Raw genomic sequence first — 19,292 nt, 5'->3', positions numbered from 1 at the left:
TTTATGCCTGAAAACTGGCTTATATTAGATGTTATTTTCATTAGCTATCATAATAAAAAAGTAAAAAAGTATTTTTGTTTATGTAAAAGTTATTAAGACACTATTACTATTAAGGAAGTTTTTACTTTCACTATAAGTAGAGTTATCTGTGGAAAAATTTTATCCTTAAATTTAATCAATTCAAATCGTTCGTAGTAACTCTGCTAGCTGTTTTATAATTTTTTTTTTAAATCTGTTGGTTTCTATTTTAATTATTTTATTATTTTATTTTTCCTTCCGAAATGAATTTATCTGTGTATATCATTTTTATACACGTACATTGCTGAGGTGTTTGAAAACCATCCTACCGATTTTGAAACTTCTGTAGAATATAATTGAACTAAGAAGCAGTCTTGTAAGCTGTAGAGCTAGGTGCAGAGTGAGAAAGAAATATGCAAAAATTGTTTTTTTTTGTTTTTTAAGTAAAAAAAAAAACTACTGATAAGCTTAGTAGACGTTCCAAAAGTAGACCTTCGAAAAATAATATCCTTTATAAACCGCGCAAGTTGGTTAAAAAACTAAAATTTTTATGATCAGGTAAATGGCAACAAAACGGCTCTTATACCCTGCCTGTACAGAAGGAATTCTAGCGCCACTAAAACCAACAACTCACCTATTTGTAAGCGCATTTTGAACCCCATGAAACCATAAACTAATTGTTAGCATTGATTTATTCTAAAAAGAACCCATGATAGAAGTATTTAAATATGTGCATTTATATGCGATTTATATAAAAAATTATCGCATAACCAAATTTGAATATTTAAGCTAAACAAGATTATATATTTATATAAAAAATAGAAATATATATATTTGTGTGTTTATTTAATATATTTGTTTAATGCATTTAAATTAATGTTTTTTTAATATTATAATTCCTACTAAATATTGTTTTACCTGTATATATTATTCAGTTTGAATCAACCACAAATTCAATTTTAATAAATTTATTTACCGAAAATAAACAGAAACTGTTTATAATTAATTAGGAACAACAAGCAAATTATTGAATACTTGTTTTGTATAATTATTTAAACTTGTAACAAATTATTTAAACATTAACTAAGACAGCTATGTGAAAATGGTGCAATTTATTAACATTATTTAATTTAAAATAAAAAATTATATAAATAATAAAACTTCTATTAATCATCTAAATTATTTAGTTAGCATTATTATTATCACATATTGGCACATAATTAACAATTTAATTTAATTTTAATACTTTTGTATTAATTTGCCTGAATTAATTAGTGACAATATAATAAACAATAGTATAATATTATAATCAAATCAATATTGTTTATGTTTATGACATAATTGATTAATTAATAGTAATTAATATATATTATTTAAAGTTTAATTAGTTTTTGTTAATTATAGACATATGAATCAATTAACCTTGCATAATGTGCACCAAAAATAATAAATTTCATTTTCTGTCAGATTGTCAGAAGGTGGTTTAATAAATTTTTCACCTCATGAAATATCTTAAGCATCTTTTATTATTGTTTGTTGCAACACAATGTTGCACGTCTATGATGTGTTGCAGATAAGAATCTGTTGTAAAGAAAATTATAAACGTAAAATTGACAGCTGACAACAATAATAACAACAACAGCTAAAATTATTAACGATAACAAATGTTCCAAAGTTAACCATTACCAACGAATACGGGTACCTTTCCACTGTTTTTATTTTGAGGATATCGTTTGTTGCTGCTAGAAAATGGCAAAAATCTTATAAAATTTTATATAAGAATTATATATCGGATGCTGTTTTGTTGAGGTATAAACACGTAGTTCAATATAAAATTTTTATCCATAATGCAGCTGCTGTCATACCTCGGAAGTGTTGAATGTGTGTGTATTTTTTAACAAATAAATTAAAAGTGAGATGTTAAAAATTGATAGCAAAAGGTATCTGTAAAAAATGAATTGTTTTTGTACTCTAAAAAATATTCATTTTGCAGGATAATGATTACCCAATTTAAACACAAAAAATTATTTATCGAAAAGGAACTCTACACCTTTAAGGATTAAATTTTAACAGCTTAGACTGATATTTATCTACTGGTATATAAAAAATTATGCTAAATTAAAAGTCAACAAACCTTAACTTTTAATATAATTCACATTTATTAAACCTATTAATATTATCTAAAATATCATATATAACTAAAATATATAACATAAAAAGGTTTTTCGAACAGTAGTAAACTAGAATTTTTGACTGACCATACACTTGTTTTGAGTACTGCCAATTACCCATCATCAGTGGTCTTGGAATTAGTTATTGTATTTAATTATGGTATTCGTAAATAATTTTTTGAATATATAACTGAAGAAATTTAAATTGCAGTAATAAATAATTTTGTTTATAAAGAGCTTTATTTTTAGAGGTTTAATTTTTAAATGGACAACAATGTTTTTAGTTGAAACCATTTATCAATTGATAGTTGTATTTAAGAGTTTGTGCCTTTTTTATATGAATTGACCAATATCACAACGACGAATTAAGTACAAACCAAATACCTTATCTTTATACACACATATGTAACATATATATCTCAAATCTGTTTTTGAGAAGTTTCTAACACTATTTTTATTCTATAGCAGTGGTTCCAAACCATTTATTGATCAAGGACCACTATATTATTTCTGTTCTTAGTAAGGACCACAAAATTTAAGAACAATGAACTGTATGATTATTTTAATATGCTTTATGCATCTCTGGTATTATGTTAAAGAATTGTATGAGTATATATAGGTATATATAGGTATATAAGTATATATAATAACTTGAAATTTTTTTTGTGTTTATTTTTGAATAGGTTAAGTCTCAGTAAACAAACTACCAGCTATGTATCCATATCCATACCATACCTGTTAATTTTAATTCACGGACAATTATTAGTCATCTCGCGGACCACTGGTTGGAAGTCACTGTTCTATAGATTAGACAAAGTTTATTGTGCTTTCTGGTTTAGTAGAATCATTAAATACTTTTTCAAAGATACAACCAGCCAACTAATAAACTAACTAAGTAAATAAATTTGAAATTTGTTAATAAAACCTGACGAAACCTCACTTTTCCGTAAGTAATTGATGGAATGATAATAATGACGTATTGCTACGTTGAAGTAAAGAATGCTAGGTTAAAGATTTTGTATCTTGTTTTAGGTGAAGATATTTTATCTCCTTGCTCTGACTGGTTTATTATTAAACTTACATTAGAGCATTTGATAATTTTTCTAATTATTTTTGACAATGCACAGTTATTAATTTTAGGGTACACAAGTGGTAGTAACAAACACTTCTTTGAATATATAACACATTTCATTAAATATATTCTTTCATAACATTTGTAATTGCTAATTGATTGATTGATTGATTGATTGATTACTTCATTAATCCTTATGTATTATATCACATCCATCTTATGGTGCTAATTTTATTTTCAATTATCAAAAATGAATTATACGCATATCTAATAAACCTAAAAAATTGGTTTTTGAAATTAATAAATTTTGAAAATTTAGAGTTTTAATTTTTTATTTATGAATAATATTCATAGTCTATGCAAAACCGCCTTTAACATAAATTTCACTTGCAGACATTGAGGAAATAATATTGCAAGCAATTTATGTTTATTTATGTTGCAATTGCTGTCGCCAACTGTCAAACTCATGCCTACCTACCGCAACAAAAGACAGCAGCATGTTGCTGCTGCCGCTGCTGTTGCTGTTGCCAACATTCATTCAGTTGCACCTTCAGATGTACAATTTAGCATTCTGTTTATTTGTATCTTTTACTTCTTTGCAGTTCTATTTATTGTTTATTTTTATGAGTTTCTGAATGCATGCATTTGCAAACTTAAATAATAATCAACTGCTTCATTTGTTGGGACCGCTGGCTTGCTGCTGAAGGCTGTGAGGCGTGAATTTTGTTGTGAATTTCGTAGTGTCGATGGCAACGCATCAGAGAAGTTCAGCACAAATTCCGTGTTTTTTCTGCGGTATTAGTTACAAATCTTTGCGTTCTGAGAATGTGCCTGCTGCCTGTCAGTGCCGCTTCTTGTTTGCTTCTGTTTGAAGCACGTGTCGCACGTATTTCGTGTTAATTGGATTTTTCTTAATTTTTTTTTTTCATATTCAGATTTTATGTTACTACAGTTATTCCAATGAATAGATTTCTAATGTATATGTTTTGATATATATATGCTTAAGCACGAATTGTATAAACCTTTATCTACATATTTTTATGCCTGATTTGAAATCATTAAAGCAACATTTAATTACTTTATTTTATACTTAATTTGTATGTTTTACTTCCGCTAAATTTATAATCTAATTTTTTTTTAATAATTGCAATATAGTATAAAACAATCAAAGGATATCCTACCGAAATTTTAAGAGCGTCCAGTTTGACACGTGACACGTCTTTATGACGAAAAGAAACTATTTAAAAGTTAGATGGATTTGATTAGCAAAGAAAAGACAATAACAAAAATTTAGTTAATTTATTGAAATTTGTTTCACCATAAAACACTGTTTCGAGTATTGACAAGTCATCAATGTCATCATCAATGGTCTTAGGAAATATTTGAATTTCTTTATAATTACTTTATAGTCCGTACATAATTTGTTTGGACTGCCAGGCTTGGAATTCATGTCTGTCAAATTAGAAGAAATTAGAAAAATATATTTTAAAGAATTTTTAAAATGAAGCACTTAATTGTTTCTACATATAACATTCTATTCAAATCATGTCGACATATAGGATTGACAGTATTTATATATTATAATTTTTATATAATTTTGTATTATTAAATAATTTGTATTATTTAGTAGTAAAAATTAGTGCAATAAATGCATTTAAACTGCAACGAGTACATTTTAGTGCTCGCTGCATGTATTAATCTACATATAAAAAAAATTTTTTTGCAGGATATTATTATTATTATTTATTATTGTTAGAAATAACAATTGTACATCGCAGCCTTTCAAATCTATTCTGCTATCTCTGATGAAAGACATATAAACTAAACTGAACAATTTAAAGCTATTAATAAACTTAATAACATCGCTAAGTTTAAGATCTCAGACCCCATCCTGTTCATTGAAAGTTGTGTAAAGGTACTAAATTTGTTGTCTAACAGTCGCAGGGTACGAGCAAATGAGAGACGAGGATATTTGAATGTTAATAATACTATTAGTTCAACGTAATTATTAAGCAAAATACTTCATTCATTCTATTTCTATAATATGAATATTAGGGAAGCGTAATAAATCAGAATTTTCCATTTTCCTTTACTTCTGTAAGAATACATTTGAGTTCTCCTATCTAATTGAGTGATGCCATCGTTTGCAAATAATTACTTCTACTTTGCTTTTAACTAATTGCTGTACGTTATGATATAAAATGCTTTTGCACTGAAAATATCTGTGTATCTTTGATTTAATTAAATCAAACAAGAATTTTTTTTTATTTGAAAAGCTGCACTTTATGTACAATGGCAATAACTGAAACACAGATGAATCTGTCAATTATTTACATAATTTATTTAGCATAACTATTTTATGTCCTACTTTTTTGCGTTCACTGCTTTATTTTCTTTTTGCAAAGACTTTCAGCACCCTCTTAAATGCACTGACAAACCCACCCCAATCATCGTTAAAAATTCCCATTGCAAACACCGCAAAAGCAATTTTTAAACATAATTGCATTCAGTTGACACATTTAGCTGACCTAACCCAAGCGAGGAGGCCTAATTCGATCAAATCTATTCAAAAATTCTCAACATTTTTTCCCTTTGCTAAAATTGTTTTTATTTTTTTTATTCTCTGTGTGGGTACAATTTAGGGTAGATTGACCCAAACAAACTATAAGAATTATAGAAAATTGTAGATACATCTATTTTTCCTTTCTTTTCCGTTTTCAGCGCAGTGATTCTCAAGGGTTGAAAATAGCATTTATTGATTGCTATGGATCATTATGAAATTATATCCTTCGAAGGTATGATTATGTGCACATTTCATTTTGATGAAAACAATTGCAACAGAAGTAGTGATTATACCCCACGATATAATTTATTAATTTAGACAATAAGAATTTATTTCAGTTGATTTGTTTCAACTTAATTTAAAAATTCTGTTAGGTATGCAGAGTATCATTTTAATTAATTAAATACATATATTGTGATAGACGTGAAAATAAGCATATTAATATTGAACAAATATTCAGTCTTTGGGATTTTTGAGAAATCAGTTTAATTTTTTTTTTTATAAATTAATGAGGTAGTTTAAAAAGGGTATATTGAATATATATTATATATAAAATCGATGCAAATTAATTTTCTGTCAGTTATTTTCTTCATTATATACTAGTGTTTTTTTAATATACAGACAATATTAATTTTCTAAAATAATGTTATATAGAATGGATGAGATTAAAATTAAATTATATTAATATGTTGTTTGTACCTTGCCATTAAGTTTGACAAGGTCCTCAGGGTTGTGGTATTGTCATAACACCATTTATATCTACTGTAAAGTGGAGCTCTAATAACGGGTCTTTAGACAGTGGCTTCTGAATGTCCACTATTGTTTCAGGTGCGACAATCGGTATTTACATTTCATGGTCATCTTTCGTTCTTGTGTTAGTTGACTAAAAGAGAAGAAATTATACGCACCGTGTAAAATATAAATTGGGTTTTCTTTGACACTTTTAGCAATAACATATAGGTATATTCGTTATAGAGTCCGTTTCAGTGATATCAACTTCAAATTTCTTTATAATTTTATCTTTAATCTAAATAATAATCGCGCAAGTTGACGATTTACTGAACCATAATATCCTCGCATGGACAAAATATAACTACTATAATTTCACCATATTCGGCGATTGTTAAACGATTCGAATTGTAAAATGGCAAACTTTCAACTAAATTTATGTGTTTATGTTTGACATGTGTCACTGATGCACTGCTGCCAAATCATTATCACGAAATGAATAACCTTAATGGAACACTTTTTTGGTTTTCAAACGTATAATTATACAATTCATAATTTATTTGAAATAATTTCTTATGAATTTTTCTTAAAAAAAATAATTTTTCACTTACAACGCTAAGAATAGAAAAAACTTTTTATAAAATACATAAAAATAATTTATTTAAAAATTTTCTTCATACGATATGAATGTATTTTAGTTTCAGTTTAAGTTGAATTAAAGGATCTCACATCTACAATCATAACTATCAGCAAAAATATCTGCGTATAATTTGTTATAAATCAAATTTAATATACGGCTACAGATAGCAGAAACGCTTTACCAAAGATAAGCTTCGCGTTCAGTTGAATTACAGTTTACTACGCTAACATGACAGTTTCCAACTAAAAAAAATATCTGAAAAAGTTAAGAAGTTATTTTCATTTTAAATTTAATTTGAATTTTGAATTTCAAATTCAATGTTTTGCTTTATGCATTCATGTATACACTTGAGAGTTGAACTCAGTAGCGAGTTTGGTATCTGCGCTGAAATATGTTTACATATCTTTTCGAGCCAACAATCTGTATATGTGCGGATGTTGGGGACACGACATACATGAGATACACATAAGTTCAGAAGCAGGTGAGATATCACGTTGGCGACGTACGTGGCAAGTTAACTTAATTAGTTTGCTTAACTTTTTGCCCGTCCCGCAATTAGATATTTTGTTGCTGTGTTGCTACAATTGCTGCCACTTGCAATGTTACTTTGTAACATGTTGCCACTTATGAATTTCATTCTGCAGTTGATATTTTTTTCAACAGGTGTTGAAAATTTTGAAAATGAAACTTTTTAAACTTTTAAGCTGTTACTTAGAATTCCAAAATAAGCTTCTGAAACAATCAGAAATAAAATTATATTTATTTTAAATATTTATTTATGCTTATTTAAGAATTTTAAGCTACTCAAAATATTGATATCTTAACCTACTCGTCAAAATAAGTAAGAACTACTTTTCCTTTATGCTAATAAAATAAAATTTACTTACATTTATGAAAAACAGTTTGGATCAATATTTTGTAGATCATATTAATTATCGAATTAGTGGATAGTAGGAAATACATAGATTCTGGTGAGAAAAACTTAATATTCAGAAAACAAAGTACTTCAAAGTCAGTCTATGCTTCGTAATACTCCTAGTAATTTGTGTTAAATCACGTGATTTAGATGGTGTATACTTTAAAAGCTCATGGGGCTGAAGATGTTTCAATACAAGAAAATACTCGATACTTTTCTTTCGATACTTGATCCTTTCTTTCAATTATTTAAAACTTGTAAAAGTATGGGACAATAAGCACCTTTTATAGGACTTATATATTATATATTGAATTTTCTTTTTTAGTGGCACAGAGTTCTAATGTAAATAATAACTAAAGCTAGACTTAAGTGTGAGTATACACCACTTACCGTATTTTGCGTTGTTACAATTTGTTGATTTTCTTTTGTCTTCATATGAAAACAACTAGAAAATAATTTTAATAATAATAATTTTTAATAAGTAAGGAGTATATAAGTAACGAGCTATACTTTCAATCCATATCTGAGACAGTTTAAAATAATTGTAATACTTTTAATAATGTAAATTTAAGTTATGCACACTTTATATATATTTTCGTACTTCATAATTTGATATTTATATAATATATATAAAGTTCTGTTTTATGCGTTAGTTGTAAAAATAGTACAGTAAGTTAATTATCCTTTAGAAATAATCAAAAACAAATACAAATCTCAAAATTTGAGTAACGCAAATTAAGTGTACATTCTCTTTTATGAGTTGAATTAAGCCAGAATAAATAATCAAGGAGAAGAGGAGAATCGTTTTTGTCTGGTGTACTGGGAAGATTTCCCTGGAGTTAGACAAAACAAACCACTGATCAAATCATACTCATATGAGAGCATTCTTAAATTCTCAAGAGGTAATTTAAAGTTATTAACGTGTTTCCTTACGGTTCATTATGGCTTAAAATACCACCTACATAAACTTCAGTCATCTACTAATCCGGAATGCAATTGTTGATGAGGAGACAACTTTACATATTCTTTGTAGTTGTCCAGGTTTAAAAGCGCACAGAAGAAATTTGTTTCATGACAAATATCTGTCATCAGTAAAGGTTAAGAGCTCTTCTCCAGATTTAGTTCTGGATTTGTTCACAAAGGTTTAAATGGCTTTGTGTAATTAAAAGTGAATTTGGTAGAATAGGACTCTTTTGGGTGCAGTACTGGCTGTTGGGGGTTTTCACGACACTAATTTAAAAAAAAATGTGCATTGACTTTGTTTATTAATACGTGAAACAGCGGTTCAAATTTGTTAGGTCTTGATTTTTGACATTTGCTGTCCAAAATTATATACGGATAATTATATCAATAGATATTTTCAAAGAAGTTGATACATTTGTGGAAATATCCGAATCAACGAAAATAAATTTCACTTCATTAATTATTAGATTTAATTTACTATTTTAAATTACTATTAAACTGCGTCTTCATTCTTCATACTTTACTTCCTATATTTGTTTCATCGTTTATCGGTGTTAAGCGGGTTGCCTTTAAGCGGATGGCACATTATTTACTTATACTCTCTAATGAGATTGAATTATTATAATGTAGTTTATAGACGCCACCACACTATCATTCAAACCAAGGATCGAAAATTAAATTTTTTATAACTTTAATTACTTTAAAGGGGATTAAGAGTACACTTTAAAGGCAATGTAACGTAATCTAAAAAACTATTTTCTAAATATTTAATCATATTATTGAAACCATTTAGGATAGCAAAATGTATAGCTAAAAAAAATAACAAAATATTGTAAAATAATAGTTTCATTCCAATTTGTTTAATCTAATAGAATAACTGTTTAGTGCATTAGAAGAGTAATAAATTTAAATAAAATTTCAAATGTAATTTCAATTATATATCGCATTTTGTATTTAATTGAATTTTAGTATTACAACAATAAGATATAGAAATTTGTATATAGAAATTCGAAATACATTTGTGCAATACAAAAAGCAAAGGAATTAAAAAAACCTTCCCAATCTAATGGATTTACCAATTTCTAAATTTTGTGTGCATGTCTGGTATTGAGTGGCTTCACTGGTGGTTTTCGTATGGAGCCTTACTATTATTTAGGAACATGCAAAATTTGAATTTTGTAGATTTTAATTACATTTGTAGTTAGATTATTAATAATATTTTCTAATGCATGCCATTGCAGTTGCATGACTGCACACTAAAAACCAAATTTAGTTTTGGTCTCGATTTTGGCTTTTTGCTTAATGCCAATTTGTATGGGCGCGTTTGATGATGTAAATTGCTTTTTGCAATTTTCTTTGATGAAGCCAATTAAACTGATTGGATTCCAATCAATTTTATGTATGTTTTATGTATACACATATATTTTTTCTTAGGGATATAGTATAATATACACTTTTGGGTTTCTGTTTAAGTAATTTTAGTTTTTAAGTTTCAAATTGTTTATTGATCCCATCTGCATTCCTAGTCTCAGCAGCTTTTAAGCTTACATCAAAAATTTTTTTGACACTTCATATTTATAGCTTGTGAAACTAAGCAGCTTAAATTCATATTGAATTGTGTGGCATATTATTTTTATGTATTACTATTTCTGTATAAATGGAAATTAACCCTAACGTATCATTATTTTAGTCGTTAATGGCACTGTCCAATCATCACTATCCAGTGTGTCGTCTTATCTCAAAAATTAATAAGTCACACCTCAAGATAAAATATAGTAAGTCATCACTGTCACATATCACCAGCAAAGTATCAAACTAGTCATTATTCATTTATTTTCCCCCTTTGCTGCTAATATATCGATAGGATAGTGGCGTTGATTTCTTTTTGTATCTGTAAGTTATAACGATAAACTATCTGTCGACTACAAAAAAAATGTGTGTTAATTCAATATTAACAAACAGTGAAATGGAAAGTCTTTTGTTAACCCATTTCAAACCTTAACTCATATCTTATCAATAGGATTTTGTTGACATTTATACTTTTGTATTCAATTTAATATATTTTTTCTTTTTTGTTGATTAACCGGCGTTTGTTTTTATTTCAATAAATTATTTTGTGCATTTTGGGCTGGACATTTTTGTGTGTTTTTTCTCCATCGGAAATGTGTTTTGTTATGTTAAACTTTATACGTAACAAAGTAGCCGTATTACATATGAAAACGACTATCATATGCTCAAAATAATATTCAAATTTTATTATGTTCCCTACCATATTAAGTATAATAATTTGTGAACTAATATAATGTGTTTTTATTCCTTCTTTGCAGGTAAGCTTATGCATGCAATATATAATGGCATTTGTGACATCTCAATTATATATGGAAATATTATTAAAATAAGTAAGTCGGTACGTTTAGAATATATACAAGACTTTTTAAATTTTAAGGTTTTAAAGTCAACAAGTTATAAGACTGCATTTTTTATCGTTCATATCTATTTAATACTATTTGACTCTTACGATTCTTAAATTTTTATGAATTATACAGTTTCTTAAATACTATGAATATTTTAAAAGAATTTAAAAACAATATACGTTGAATACGTTTGCTTTGATTTTGATATGTATACGTATCTTTAATAGCGGAACTCGCAGCTTTACTAAATGCTACGCAACCATAAAGAAAATGTAGTGTTACCACTTCTTTGCTTTAAAACTCATTAAATATTTTCAACAACTTAAAAATTTAATAAGCTTTAGTAAACAAAATATATTTATTGAAATTTGGCTGACCAATAATTATGATTCAATAAATATTTTAGTAAATTAACTAAATTTTTGTTCTTGTCTTTTCCTTGCTATTTGAATCCTTCTAAGTTTTAAAAATGGCTTCTTTGTCGTCATAAGAAGCGTAGCTTTCAACAAAAAAAATTAACTTTAATCTTAATCTTGCCGATATTTCAGTTTTTTTAACTTCCTTCTCAGGGCATGTGAGTTTAATAACTCTATCAATAGATACTCATTCGAATCCAGCATTATGTAGTCTAAAAACAAGCAGTAACTTTATTGTATCTTATTGGTATGCATTCTATTGTAAATAGCAGATATTTAAATTTATCCAATGATTAAATCACTCGCATCAAAGAGTCTAGGGACTTCATTTAAGTAGCTCAAAGAATTCGAAAATAATAAATTATGTTAAATTTCGAAAAATTTTAAAATATGCAATAACAAAATATAACAGAGTTTCTAATAATAAAATTACCTTAACTTTATTGATATTTATTTGCAAGTAATTAGTATCGTACTTCATGGCTATTAAATTTTTATTAAGTGCAGCACACATATATAGCCAATTACTGGAAGGTATTATAAACAATTTACATAGCTAATTACGCTATGTAAATGTACGCCTTTTATGGCTTCAATTACTTTCTTCTAGAACTTCTTCTATTTCAACACTCCATACCCTAGTACAAGAGAATGTTTAAAATGCAAGGTATAATTTTTATTTTTTAAATGATTAATGTGAAAATGTTTTATTTTGTTCCTAAGGTTTTATTGATTTTCATTTCTTTTGTACTTTACGGTGCAACCATTTCTTAGAATAATTTTAAGGACATTTGCTTAGGCAAATAAAAGATGACGAGAAAAAAGAAATTTTGTACTAATTTGAATAAAAGAAATTAATTCATTATAATTTTAAGTAGTTTTAATGTGTTTCAACTATTGTATCTGCGAAGTTCTTAAATAAAAGTAAAAAAATAAAAGTAAAACCATCAGTCAATCAAAGTTTATGTTATCGCTTTAAAGTAAACTCCATCAAGTTTAATTCAACATCTTTTCCCTATCCTCCATGCATCCTCCATTTTCCATACACTGATTAAAGTGTGATTTACAACTCCTTTATCAAATTTTCTTTCATGGTCGCAATCGATTTAAAAAACCATCTTCAAACTGATCATTTTCGCCTCGAGAATAGTCAAAATCACACGGGACAGATTCTTGCTAACTAAGTAAGTATTGTAAAAGACTGGATCATAATTTTGCTATCCCATTTCAATTAACTTTTGGACAATTTCTTCAACTATTACAATTGACCACCGAAGCATAAAAACTAAGCTTTATTGTGACCGAATAACATAAACTGTATTACCTGGTACTTGTGTGTTCATATCTTATTGATAAAAATAACTGTAACATGTGTATCAGTCAATATATTTGCACTTCAAAATACTCTAAAAATACGTAATTTGCTTTTTTAAAAATTTAAAAACTTTTTATACCAATTTTATTTGTTACAAACTCTTACTGTTATCATCTCAGGTCAGTAATAAACTTTATTAGCTAGGACTTTTCTACTTGAAAGCGAAGTCACTTCAACATTTCAACCGTAAGAACGATGTGGAGTACCACAATTTCCACTCGTCGTCGTCTTATTCCACATATGATTATTTACTAAGCCATTTTCTACTTCAGCGTTTCTTGTAACATTTCTAGTCTCTGGCTTCCATTACCACAAAATTCACACAATTTTCTTATAGTTTAATATGTAACATACTACATGTTTATATGTTTGCATATTTGTATATATTTGTATGTATATTTTTCCAAAAGTTTTAAGCTTTCCGTATGTGCTCCATTCTAGTGTTGATAATGTACTGCGTTGGAGTTGCCTTCCTTATCATTGTGTCAATTGTGCTGCTGCACTTTTGAGTTTATTTGTTAGTTGCATTTGCTGCATCCAATTGAAGTACGAAAGAAGTTGATAACAAAGCAATTACGTACGAGTATCTTATAAAAATGCAGTGTAATTGAAGAAATTGCTAAGAAATGCACTCACTACTATTTTTAAAATAAAAATATTTTAATTATTAAAATGTGGGTATTGTGTAAAAATGTACTTCAAATATTTATTTTATAATTTTATAGCATTTTTAAAATTTAAGTTTTATTTTATTTAAAGTGAGTCTATTTAATATGTGTTTTCAATTAATTTTTTTTTTCCATAATGTTCTGCTTCCTACTCAAAGGAAATATAATTAAAAATATTTTTATTGGCATCAACTGATAACCTTCGACGTTTAAAATAATTCTTATATTGAGTGCTATATTTGATCTTAAAAAAATATCATTAATTGCCAATTACCAAAGTAAATACTTAGGAGTGGCTAAGCTGCAACAACACCCTTATTTTAGTTTTAAAATATATTTTTCGGCACGTTTTTCTATATTCATTTACTATTATTATTATCTTTTATAACGATTTAAGGTACGTTTAGTAATAAAAATAATTGCACTTATTGACACTTATTGGCTCTAACGAACTCTTATAAGTAACAAATAATTTTTTTTAAGTAATGCTTATACTATAAGCATTTCATAAATAGGCGTTTTACGTTATTATGTAATGATTTCTGGGCAAATTTATTTTAAAATATAATTGACAATATGTACTATTTAACTACTTATAATACTAAAACAAAATTTTTAGTAATAAACTTAGTTATATTTTTCCAAATTAAATATTTCAAGATTTTCTTTCCCTCTTAAACACAAATTTCATTATAAATATTTTTTAATGGGTTTCAAATAGTAAAGAAAGAAAGGACAAACACCAAAATTTAGTTAATTTATTGAAATTTGGCTGACCATACAACGCTGTTTTGAGTATTACCAACTAGTCATCATAAGCCTGGCACTTGTAGTCCAAACAAATTATATACGGACTATAAACTATTCAAGAAATTCGAATATTTTCTAAGAGCATTGATGATGAGTATGTGGCAATATTCGAAACAGCATTGTATGGTCAGCCAAATTTCAATAAATTAACTAAATTTTTGTGTTTGTCTTTTCTTTGCTATTCGAAACCCTCTAAATTTTACAAAAATAACTTCTTTGTCATTATAAAAAAGCATTCCTTTTTCGGCAAAACTAATTAAACTTTAAAATAAATATTTTTACAATACGAGAAATATAAATGTTTATAAATTTTTATTCAACTAATACATTAATTAATCTTTTCTTATCTATTAACTTGAATTTTTCCATTTTTAATTTGTTTTTATTATTCTGTTATTTCTACTTCTCTAACGTTCTCCAATTCTATTCCTACCTCTATATTTACATACTCTCTCTCTCTCTTTCTTTATTCTGCATATGACTTTGTTTGTTCTGACTTTTTGAAACTTCTCCATCCTTAATTATCCATGGACTTGCACTGATGTAATCGGTTTTTTTTATAAGCGAATTTTAAATATTAAATTTATTTTATAGTTCAATTTTGGCATTCCCGGATATTGCAAATTAAATTCATCTATATTGCAACATCCTTTTAATCATTTTGTGCTATTATTTTACCATATTAATTAGTGTAGCATCCGCGCCTAACAGGGTTTGTATTTCTGCAGCTTATTGAAGTAAATAGTTATTATCTTAATGTAGCATTATCAATCAATCAAATTCGTTCATTTCTCTAAAGCTTTTATATCTTGATTTAATTTTGGTTTTGTCTTTGTCTGCCTTTCTATCTATCTTTCTGCCTTTCTTTCTTCTTTTTATTTCTTATTTTTTTGCTCTTTATATACATGTCTTCTTCCCCCACTTGATTTTTCTTTTCTGTTTTTTTTTGTATTCTAACTCCAAAGAGAAACTCTCTGAGTTCTAAGACAGGATTTATCATAAAAAAACGACATAGACAATCATATTCATAAAGCTAGGGCCACTTGCAGCAGTCTTACGCAAATTCGGAGATATAAAATTTTACGCAAAACACAAAAGTTCTTATTTTTAACTTCTACGGAGTTTCTTTATTTGTACTACTCTACAGAATTAAAACATGACACTTAGCAAGGGCTCCAACTCAAAATTGCAATGTTTTGTCAATAAATGTTTTCGGTCTATTTTGCGGATATGTTGGCTAAAAATAAACGAAAGGCTGTGGCTTCCTACTACACAGAAATCTTTAGATCAGGAAATATCGTTGCGAAAATATAGATGGTTAGGTTACACATAACGCAAAGACACAAACGAAACAGCACACACCGTATTCTGAAACCCACACGGTAGAGGACCACAAGGTCGTCTACGCAGTACCTGATGTAGAACAATTGAACGTGGAATGAAGAAATTAATAAGTGATTTGATTTACATAGCGAGAAATCGATAAAATAGATAAAATTCTTTATAAAAAATTAATATGAATGGGCTAAGTTTATACAATCTGATATTGTAACAAATATGGTAATACTAATAATAAAATATGTTTCCCCCATTGACTTGTAGAGGAACTATTGAATTTGATTGAATCATAAGAGGAAATGAATCCCTATGAAAGATCGTTTTATTAGAAAAAGCGTTTATATTGCTTCATATGTTCAACCGTGCGTATGAGTTATTCTTTAAAAAAATATTGGCGTCATTATATGCAATTTTTGTTAGTTGTACAGAACAGATATATTTTTTATATAAATGATTTTATTTTTAATAATTATTTTAAAAACTAAATGAATGTCTTAAAAAAAATATAACGGCTTAATGTCAAACATAAAAATGTCCAAATAAAAATTTAATGCAAAATCAGTTAAAAATGGTATAAAATTTTTTAGTAGCAAATCTGTTTGAGTAAACTAACTTGCAACTGGTAAACTAGTGTTTCTGTATCTATATACTATAGTAAGATTAGCTGGTCAATTATAAACACTTGCGATATATTTGCTCATAAATATTTAATGTTTTGCTGTTTTTGATCGTAATCACTTCTGTCACTTACGACAAGAAAAATAATCACCTGCTGAAAATTTATGAATCAAAAATATTTTTTTCTCAAAATATTTTTAAATGCATTCTAAAATGACCATTTTGGTCCAACATTGACTGCAAATACAAGTTAATTATTTTATTCAATTTATATGGTATTAAATGTAATTTTTTTAACATTTTGCTCTCGAGTGCTTCTAAATCAAATATTTAGACGGTTCCGTTTGCTTTGCTGTCCGTTTGAAATGTTGTTAATTGATTTCCCATTTGACACTTACGATTTCTTAATTAAATTAAAATTTTAAATTGCGATAAAAATTTTATTAATTTATATCTTTTTTGTAATGGTAAACAAAATTAAAATGTGTTAACTAATTAAATTATGTTTACGCGTAGGAAACAGTTGCTGACTTCTTAACTGTTATGTTATTTTTTTTAGTAGTTAATACCAATTTACAAATTGCCTTTCGTTGTCTGCAACATAAATAACTGATACTGCAACATCAGTAACACTTTTCCACCAAGATGCTATAGCAATAGTTGGGATGCCTGTGACTTGAAACTCTGAAGTTTCTTTATCTTTATATATTTTTTACTTTTTTAATACATATACTTTTTGCTTAGGCTTTGTGTCATTGTCAACTTCTGGTGTTGCATGCTGCGTTCGAATGCATTTAACTAGCGAATGCACTCATCTGTAGTTGACAACGTGTGACGCATTGTAAGTCTTTATTATTTAATGCTTGAGCTTAATTTCAAATTTAATAAAATAAGTTGAAAAACTTGAAAAAATACCAGAAGCCCCATGGATTCACAAAAGAATAATAAAAAAAATTTTATTCATACACTTTAACCATTGGTGTTGCAACTTCTGGTGTAGTTGATATTTTTTTTCCCAGTGTAGTGCTTTCAGGAGATTTATGAGCTCTTAAAATTATGTTAAAGTAAAAATATTGTGTGCTTTAGAAATAACTTTGTGAAGGAAGTCAGTGCATTATCACAAACTCAACAAAAAATAAAGAGAAACATATCAGGGTAACAACATAATCATCAACAGAAACGTATGTAGTTATGAGAATTTTTACGTTGATATATTGCTATTTCGTAATAAGAAATTTCGTTTTATTATATACACAATTTTAAAGTAATTAAAAATTTTAATAATATTAAAATTAAATGTAATACTACTATAATAAGACTTGTAAGTAATTTTTATAACACGGATATGTAAGTATGAAAAATATTATACTTTCATATCCGTATCCGTATTTAGGCAGAGCCTAACTCCTTTTTCCGTTGTATATTGTATTATTATTTATTCCATACTCCATTAGGAGCTTAAGGATGCAACAAATAATTTTCAACTATCTCTATTTTGCGAAATTTGTTGAAGTTCGTTAAACGATTTGCCATTTTCGGGATTAATTGTTTTTCGCCATGTTGTCGTTGGACTGCCTCTAAGCCGGGTTCCTTGGGGATTCCATGATAGCGCTGCGTGCGGGATATCGTCATAAGGCTTACGTAGGGTATGGCCTATTCACCCATATTTTCGCTTTTGAAGTTAGTTTGGTTAGTTTGCCTCCAGAGTTCTTCATTTGATATCGTTCTTGGCCACCATATCTTTATTATGTTTCGCAAGCAGTGGTTGATGAAAGTTTGTATTGTATTTTTAGTCTCCTCCGTTACAAGCCAAGTCTCTAATCCATGTAATAATATCATATATTGTATTTCTGTAAAAATTCCCAAAAGTAATTTTACCGCAAGTTGCCATATGCTACGATGGCAAAACCTATTAACTAATCAGACATTACTAGACATTACAGACATTACTAGTGAACTTTTTATAAATATAAGAGGATACTGGTTTATATTTCATATACTACATATTCTTTGATAATTCCTTTACTAAGTTAGCAACATTAGAGTAAACACCATACATCATTTTTAATTATGTATATATTAACTACATAAAAAAAAGTACCAAAATTAATGTTAATAAAATTACAAAAAAAAGTTTCTAAAGCTGTTTGTAAAATTAAATTGAATTAGATTAATCTAAAAGGAAGAATTCATTTCTAGAGAAACTCTTTTATATATTACAAAAATTTATGACTGCCAAGAGCTTAAAATTTTGTAAGAACTCGTATGCTCCACTTCCGCTTACATTTTCAGAAACAATAAACTAAGTTTAGAAGTGAAACTGAATGTAATTAAATTAATTTCAGTTTCATTTATCCAAGAATTTCGTACAAAATTTTTGTGCCAAATAGTTTGGTAAAATATTTGGCAAATGTTACGAATGCAGTGGCACAAGTAAAACTTAAATTGATTACACTCACAAATAATTCACATAACTAATATTTTTTGTTTTCTTACCCAACATAATTTTATTTTATCATTTATCTCTAATATTTTTGGGTTAATTACTAAAAATGAAGCCAAAATATGTGAGTAATGTCAA

At 27.4% G+C, this 19,292-nt stretch overlaps 2 protein-coding genes across 3 annotated transcripts in view; one reads left to right on the top strand and one right to left on the bottom strand.

Moving 5' to 3' along the window:
* The window catches only part of LOC119682855 (neogenin-like), a 350,203-nt gene that overhangs the window by 224,768 nt on the left and 106,143 nt on the right, over nucleotides 1-19,292 (bottom strand). The gene's annotated exons all lie outside the window — the stretch shown is intronic.
* Nucleotides 1-19,292, top strand: part of LOC119681805 (neogenin-like) — a 44,658-nt gene that overhangs the window by 24,557 nt on the left and 809 nt on the right. The window lies entirely within an intron of this gene.

Source organism: Teleopsis dalmanni, chromosome 2 (assembly GCF_002237135.1).
Source record: "Teleopsis dalmanni isolate 2A chromosome 2, ASM223713v2, whole genome shotgun sequence".
In the NCBI taxonomy this organism is placed as follows: Eukaryota; Metazoa; Arthropoda; class Insecta; order Diptera; family Diopsidae; genus Teleopsis; species Teleopsis dalmanni.
The sequence above is the reverse complement of the archived record's forward strand: the minus strand, read 5'-3'. Positions and strand labels throughout refer to the sequence as shown.